Here is a 9,073-nt window from a genome sequence, read left to right as displayed (position 1 = left end):
TAGATGTTCAATATTCTCCTTGTACTGTTATCATAAGTGTGTTAAAACAAAACTGGTTCAACTGTCATAGGAGCTGATAAAGTATCTGGCAGTTTCATGGCTGACCCTGAAAGAACTCAAATAAAGAGGGACAGACTTGCAGATCTCTCCTCTTGTCGTGAGCCAGTGTGACTGAACTCGGTCGAGTAAACCCATTGAGTAATGGCGTCTCCAGATGGGTCGTGTGTATTCCAGTTCACTTGCTGCTCATGTAGACTGTATTAAACTGCTAACCTGACTTGACTTGGTGTGTGCTTTAGGATATTATTGACTGATTCTGTCCATCATTGTCCACAGAAATACACAACAAACTCCATGTTGTAGTGTGTGTGTTATTTTTTAGTTAAGTTTTCACTCTGTTTGCTCTATTAACGTTTTCTTTAGTTCCCTAATTCAAGGTTCTTCCGCAAATTAGTGTTTGATCACAAATAAAACTGTTTCAACATGGTTAAAAAAACCTCACAAAGTCAAATTCAGATATAAGCCCTGAAGCGAGAGCAAACCCGACCTCAGCTGATACTGTAATAATATAATATTATTCTCTGCTGAACTGTTCCCCTTTACAGTGTGTTTCAGCAGCGGTGAGAAATGCAGACAATCAGAAGCTGTGGGCATTAATATTACAGTCATTCAAGCTTATAGCAGAAGAGAACATTTCTATTAATAATAAACAATAATATGACTGTATATATGTGTATATATATGCCAAAATTACATTTTATTTTTCTCCCAAATTTTGCTTCTTGTCTTTTCTAACTTCTGTGTTTTATTAGTTAATAGAAATTTAACATCAAAATGATGGAATGAAATGATAATAGAACAATTCAATTACAACAAAACACTGGATTTTTTGGTGACTTTATGTTGATGATCCTCTTTAGACATTCTGTTGACTATAAAAGTTGAGTATTAGTAGACTGAGAGGATTAGTTCACACAGACTTGCAAAGTTACTCATAGTCAGTAGAGTATCTGCTGCATCAGAATAAAGTGTTTCACTGCAGCTCTGCTTCTGATGGAGTTCATGTTCACGTCCCGATATAGTGAGACGGCAGACGCTGAAAACTGGAGTAACTGTAGTGCTCATTCACACTGCATGATCTTCATTAAATGTTAATATTATTGTTGTGTTTTGAGTTTTGTGACCATTCAGGCAAACTTTGTCACTTTCCCCCGGAAAGAGGAAGACAACTTCTGACTGGTTTTTAGGGGTAGGAAGAATGGTGAGACTTGCGAGAGAAAACTGTAACTTATTACTTATCTTTACCTCAGTGAAGTATGTGTTGTCAAGAGTAGCCTACCGATACTTTGTTCAAACGTTAAATTAATTAAATTGTGCAAATGTGACAATACCAGTATTTCTGCAGTACTGGTTTTACTGAGTACAGACAAACTTCATTAGACACACGCAGATAGACGGCTGCCTTCAAACGGTCCAGGTTTACAGCGTTCCTGTTTGCAGCGCTGAGCACTGTAGCCAATCACAGAGAAGCCTGTTGAGCACTGTAGCCAATCACAGAGAAGCCTGTTGAGCACTGTAGCCAATCACAGAGAAGCCTGTTGAGCACTGTAGCCAATCACAGAGAAGTCTGTTGAGCACTGTAGCCAATCACAGAGAAGCCTGTTGAGCACTTTAGCCAATCACAGAGAAGCCTGTTGAGCACTGTAGCCAATCACAGAGAAGTCTGTTGAGCACTGTAGCCAATCACAGAGAAGTCTGTTGAGCACTGTAGCCAATCACAGAGAAGTCTGTTGAGCACTGTAGCCAATCACAGAGAAGCCTGTTGAGCGGATGAGTGAGCGACAAATCAGAATTACCGTCATTAAAAATTGAAGGCAACATTTTAATGTAGCTATTATTTACATTTGTTTTATTGCTGTTAACAGGGCTGCCAACTGAGACTGAGACTGAGACTCACGCCACACATCCACTTTAGAGGACACTGACACAGACAGACAGAGCTGTTCACTTTTAACATGAAACAAATTCTCAGATTCTGTCAATTTTATTTCGAAATTCAATCAATAAATACCGTTTTGGCGTTTGTAAATGTGACGTGACAGATCGCTGTGCCTCAGTTCAAGCGGCATGTGAACCGATCATCTCTTATTCTTCATTAGTTTATTAGCCTAAATAAACAGGAATGAACCATAGGTATGTTGAAAGATACAGTACAACTTATCGAAATGTATATCCACATATCCCTCATACATAATATAGAGCAATCTGTGTTTTTTAACCGCAGAAAGAGGTCAATAAAACAGCTGGAGAACAATGTCACATAACGTTACATTTACCTTTAATGACCATAGAAAAATTAGCCATAGAGAGGAGTATTTTGCTAAATATGTGCACTATATTACATATAACATATTAATTATTTTTTACATATATTTTTTAAACATTATAATATTATTATATTATACAAAAAGCATATTATACTAAATTTGAGTTGTTATTTTAACCTCTAATAATAATACCAGCTTACAGGGCTCTCGCTGTATGTTTACAGCATAGGTGAGATATTTTATTCTTGAGAAAATTGAACATGTATCTGTACCTAATATTTATCCAAATGAATCGATATTGAATCAAGATTGGATTCAAATCACAATAATTTAATTGAGATCATGAAATTTGTGTCAAGCAATAATAAAAACAGTAGCCAATAAATAAAATAGTTAAGTAGGTAAAATTAGTCTGTTTTAAAAGTTCTTGCCATGTTATTGCAATTGGTACCGAGAACTGTGAGATTTGACTGGTATTGGCACCTTGACAACACTAACTGTGAACTGTGTGACAGGTGACACCAGCCAGCTTTATGTAACTGAATGAATATTATGTATAACATGAGGAGTGTGTTTGTGTAGCTGAGGGTGAGCAGAAGGAAGGGGAAGGAGAAGATGAGGAAGATAGTAGCAGGGATCCAGAGGACAAGGAGGATGGAAAGAGCAGGAAAGATAAAGATCGTCGTGATGAGCATCTGGCCAAGGAAAAGACAGAGCAGAATGCTTTAGCAGAAGATCCGGGATTATGGCCTGCAACTATAAATAATGTTCAAAGACACTTAATTGTTAGCAAACTTGTGCAGGTGCAACAACATGATCAGATGTGGAGCTGAAAGATATGGAAGGCAAATCCTTTCCAAAATACCTTCAGTATGCAAAATCAGCAAATGGCCGTGAACAAACCCAAAGAGATCGGCTGATGTACAGTAAGAGTTGTAAAGCAATTTGCTGCATCCCATGCCTTCTGTTCTCCCATGAGCTGGCCAAGCCATCTACAATAGCAAAGATGGAGTAAAGCTGGCCAATATTACATGGAGAAAAATGTACAGAAAATTGCCAGAACATGAGAAAAGCATCCCCACATAAGCAGTGTTACCTGACATGGGAAAGTCTTGCACATCCCTTAACTGCAGCAACAGGTGTTGACAGTCTCCTCCAAACACAGTGGCAACAAGAAGTAGAAAAAAATAAAGCAATTCTGGAGAGGCTTGTGGATGTGACCCTCCATTTAGCCTGAAGGAATCTCACATTCAGGGGTAAAACATCAAAGGTAACACTTTACTTGAAGGGGTGTGCATAAGACTGACATGACACCTTCATAATCATGACATGGCAGATGTCATAAATATGAAGGAGGTCTTATGCATGTTTATGACAACTGTCATTAAGTGTCATTTGCTCAATTATGACATGTTTAATGCAAATATGACATTGTTTGAGATGTCTTTGTCATGACAACTTGACATTACCAAGACAACATAAATTGTCATAAACATGACATAGATTAATGATCAAACTTAAGAAACCACTTAGCTTTATGGGTTAACATTTCATTAAACTGGCAGGTGGTTGGTTTTGACATTGGCTGTCATGAGGCCATTATAACTGTGTCATGAATGTTTTTCTTGACCTCAACTACAGTGGTACAAATTTAATTTGTCATTAAAATGTTACAATGGCTTCATGACAGCCAATATCAAAACCAACCACATGACAGTTTAATGAAATGTTAACCCATAAAGCTAAGTGGTTTCTTAAGTTTGATAATTAATCTGCTATGTCATGTTTATGACATATTTCTGACAGGTTGTGTTGTCTTGGTAATGTCAAGTTGCCATAACAAAGAAATCTCACACAATGTCATCTTTGCATTAAAAATGTCATAATTGAGCGAATGACACACAACACTGTTGTCATAAACATGCATAAGACCTCCTTCATATTCATGACATGTGTCATGTCATGATTATGACGGTGTCATGTCAGTCTTATGCACACCCCTTCAAGTAAAGTGATACCACATCAAATTTAGATGATGTCTCTAATGGCAACTTTCTTGGTACACTTGAGTTGCTATCACACTACGATCCCCTTTTACACGAGCACTTAGAAAAAGTGAGACCAAAAAACAACAACTCACAATTAGCTCATTATCTAAGTGCTGAAATGACTATTGAGAGGTTTCTTCGGTTTGTAGACTTCCATTAAAAGACTGGCAGGGAACTCTCTGAGATGAAAAACAATGATATATCATTTGGAGACTGTAGAGGACAAGGGTACGGTAACGGAGCCAACATGTCAGGGAGGGTGAAAGGTGTGCAAGCTCACATTTTAAAAGTCAATCCACTTGCAACATTCTCCCCCTGTGCATCCCATAGCCTCAGCCTGGTGGGTGTGCATGCAGCTGAGTCTACTCCTGAGGTCTCGACATGTTTGGCTCTATCAATCGGTTGTACAATTTTTTCAGTGCAAGTCCAGAGAGGTGGGCAATCTTGAAAGGAAAAACAGGCTGCTCTCTACACGACTGTCTGATACTCGATGAAGATCGTGTGGTGGCATCCCACTTACCCTCTGTCATTGAGGCAATAAAGTCTGTCTTGACCACATGTAATTTAACCAGTGAAGCCAGGTCTGAAGCAAATGGGCTCAAGAAGTACTTCAAAACGTTTGATTCTAATGTCCTTCTCACTGTGTGGGTGAAGATACTACAGTGCACTGAGCAAAGAAACATCGTCCATCAAGCCGGAGATATTTCTCTCGATATCGAGGCAGTGAATATCAGAGTACTGCTAGATGACATGCAGGGCATCCGCTATAAAAGGCACTCCTTGCTGGCTGAAGCCTCCCTGGTTGCACAAGCATTGGAGATTCCCGTTCAGTTCCACAAGGCAGACAGACGTAAAAGAAAAAGAAAACACAGAGCGCATCATTGGTGAACTGAGCACAAGGTTTCAGATCACAGCAGAAATATGTGAAGCGTTTGCTCCCATTCTGAAGAAGACTGATAAGAAGACCTAACTTCTGAATTTGAAAATGAAGTCAGTATATTCTGCAACATTTCCAACTACTCTGGCCCCATTTGAGCTTCGTAATGCCATCGTTAAAGGGATAGTTCACCCAAAAATTAAAATTCTATCATTGTTTACTCACCCTCAAGTTGTTCCAAACCTGTATGAGTTTCTTTGTTCTGCTGAACACAAAGGAAGATATTTGGAAGAATGTTTGTAACCAAACAGATCTCGGTCCCCATTGACTACCATAGTATATGTTTTTCCTACTATGGTAGTCAATGGGGACCGAGATCTGTTGATTACAAACATTCTTCCAAATATGTTCAGCAGAACAAAGAAACTCACACAGGTTTGGAACAACTTGAGGGTGAGTAAACAATGATATAATTTTCATTTTTGGGTGAACTATCCCTTTAAGATGCAACTGCAGAGTATTTTTGGAGAAGTGTGCATTGCACTGAGGATTTTCTGCACTTTACCAGTAACTGTTGCAGGGGGTGAGCGAGCTTTGAGCAAGATGAGACTGGTGAAGAACTACCTGAGATCAGCAATGTCTCAAGATAGGCTAAACAGCTTGGCACTTCTCTCCATCGAAAGCCAACTAGCTAAGAAGTTGGACTTCAAAGATCTATTCAGTGCCTTTGCTAACATGAAACCTCGCCAGTGGGCTTTGTAAATGAAATCTCGTGTAGGTGTCAAGGATCTAGCATAAGATTTTTTTGATTGCTTGATTCAAAGTATTTATGCAGGTCAGGATATATATATTTATTATGTTAGTATTATATGAATTTGTTGATATGTTAATGGTTTCTTTTTGACCCTCTGAATTTCACCTTGTGAAAATAAAAAAGAAGTTCTGAATAATCGTGAAAATAAAGCAGTGTTGGGCGTTTGTGGTGTTGTGAGGGCCCAGTCCTTGGTTCTGTGACCGGGGCCCAACATCTGGTGCTACGCTCCTGGATGTCATTTCCACTCACTGATGGCCAATCGCGTCCCACTCTCTAGAACCGCTTTGGACTTGATCGAGACAGGTATGATGCGAATGAGCTCTGTTATAAAGTGTTAAAATATAATAGATGAAGTCAAGATTTTGGTATCGGTGGATGACATGTTGTAATGCTGGATTGAGTCACTTAATGTGCTTGAATGTGGTTATTTTTGTGTATATTCTGAGTTTTGTGTTAATGAGCTGTTTATAAGTTTGAGTTGCCGCCCGCGCTGTGTTTCTGTGTGTGTGTGTGTGTGTGTGTGTGTGTGTGTGTGTGTGTGAGAGAGAGAGAGAGTGAGAGTGCGTGAGCGTGTGTGTGTTTGTGAGAGAGAGAGAGTGTGTGTGTGTGTGTGTGTGTGTGTGTGTGTGTGTGTGTGTGTGTGAGAGAGAGAGAGAGAGAGTGTGAGAGTGCGTGAGCGTGTGTGAGCGTGTGTGTGTTTGTGAGAGAGAGAGAGAGTGTGTGTGTGTGTGTGTGTGTGTGTGTGTGTGTGTGTGTGTGTGTGTGTGTGTGTGTGTGTGTGTGTGTGTGTGTGTGTGTGTGTGTGTGTGTGTGAGAGAGTGTGAGAGTGCGTGAGCGTGTGTGAGCGTGTGTGTGTTTGTGAGAGAGAGAGAGTGAGAGTGCGTGAGCATGTGTGTGTTTGTGAGAGAGAGTGTGTGTGTGTGTGAGAGAGAGAGAGAGAGAGAGTGTGAGAGTGCGTGAGCGTGTGTGTGTTTGTGAGAGAGAGAGAGAGTGTGTGTGTGTGTGTGTGTGTGTGTGTGTGAGAGAGAGAGAGAGTGTGAGAGAGTGTGAGAGTGCGTGAGCGTGTGTGTGTTTGTGAGAGAGAGAGAGTGAGAGTGCGTGAGCGTGTGTGTGTTTGTGAGAGAGAGTGTGTGTGTGTGTGAGAGAGAGTGTGTGTGTGTGAGAGAGAGAGAGAGAGAGAGAGAGTGTGAGAGTGTGTGAGCGTGTGTGTGTTTGTGAGAGAGAGTGTGTGTGTGTGTGTGTGAGAGAGAGAGAGAGAGAGAGAGAGAGAGAGAGAGAGAGTGAGAGTGCGTGAGCGTGTGTGTTTGTGAGAGAGAGACAGGGGCGGACTTTACCATTAGGCAAAGGTCGGCAATTGCCTTGGGCCCCGAGCTACCTTGGGGCCCCCAAAATGCCCTATTAAATGCTTAATTAAAAAAATTAAAATAAAATTATATATTTCTAAAACACCATTTGCGAAAAATGTTATCAAATCATTAGTGTCGCTGGAGGGGGCCCCCCGCCTCACTACATTGGACTATTCCATTATCTCACTTACTGCGCATCTGCGAAAGTGACAAGGCTGTGCCAAAAAACTGACGGAGAAAAAGAAGTGAGTGACAGAGTAAAAATGATGCGAAGCTAGCTACCCAAGCGGTGCTGAAAAAAGGAGGAAGCGGGAGGAAAACAAAAAGTCTGTAAAGGTGCGCGGCGCAAAAGATAAACAACACGCAGTAACAGGAGGACTGGGAAATACACAAACAGAGCAAGACGAGTCTAAACGCGAAAATGTAAAGTTTCGAAGTTACCCAAGCGGCTCAAATAAAAGAAATAAGTGAAAAGACGCTGATAAGTTTTTGGGAACGCTGCCAAAGATGACAAACTTTTTTACGGCTACTGTTAGATACAGATCAGGAACAACAACGTCCAACCCCGCGTCCAACGCACAGAAAAATCGTGCAGAGGACACGGAGATCGACAGACAAAACTGAGCAGTTTAACGTTACTTATGAATCATGATATTGAAAAAAATCTCAGCTCTCTCAGATTCTGTCAATTCTATTACGAAATTCAAACAATAAATACCGTTTTGTCGTTTTAATGTGACATTCCTATAGCGATACAGTAAAGATACAGTATAACTTACCGAAATGTATATTCCTCATTCATAATATCGATCAATAAGTGTTTTTTAACCGCGGAAAGAGGTAAAACAGCTGGAGAACAATCGTCACATAACATTTACCTCAGGAAAGCCATTTAATTGGCTAGAAAAAAAAAGAGCTATAGAGAGTATTTGGCTAAATATGTGTACTATATTACTTATTTTAACCTTAAATTATACCATCTGATAGGGCTATTTTTCTTGAGAAAAAGTAATGCATATCTTGTGAAACTTTACCTAATATTTATCCAAATGAGTCAATATTGAATCAAATCACAAGAATTGAATCGAAATGGTGAAATTTGTCAAGCAAAAAAAAAAAAAAAAAGAAAGAAAAAAAAAAGAAAAGAAAACATAGCTTACCAGAAATTGTACCATGTAAACATTGTAACATGTTTCTGTTTAGGAGTAAAGAAGTGTATGCAGGGTTTAAAGGGGATGTTTTTTTTCTCCTCTCTAACCTTTACTTCCCCGTAGATTAGCTTTACCTGCCTATCCACCATTCAGTCGGTAGGCCTACATATTTTTTCGTTCTCTTTTAAAGATTGGATGTGGAGGGGCCCATAGCCTACCTTCGCCTTGGGCCCCCGATTTGCTAAATCCGCCACTGGAGAGAGAGAGTGTGAGAGTGCGTGAGCGTGTGTGTGTTTGTGAGAGAGAGAGAGAGTGTGTGTGTGTGTGTGTGTGAGAGAGAGAGAGAGTGTGAGAGAGTGTGAGAGTGCGTGAGCGTGTGTGTGTTTGTGAGAGAGAGTGTGTGTGTGTGTGAGAGAGAGAGAGAGAGAGAGTGAGAGTGTGTGAGCGTGTGTGAGCGTGTGTGTGTTTGTGAGAGAGTGTGTGTGTGTGTGAGAGAGAGAGAGAGAAAGA

Source organism: Leuciscus leuciscus (assembly GCF_965113295.1).
Source record: "Leuciscus leuciscus genome assembly, chromosome: 8".
In the NCBI taxonomy this organism is placed as follows: Eukaryota; Metazoa; Chordata; class Actinopteri; order Cypriniformes; family Leuciscidae; genus Leuciscus; species Leuciscus leuciscus.
The sequence above is the reverse complement of the archived record's forward strand: the minus strand, read 5'-3'. Positions refer to the sequence as shown.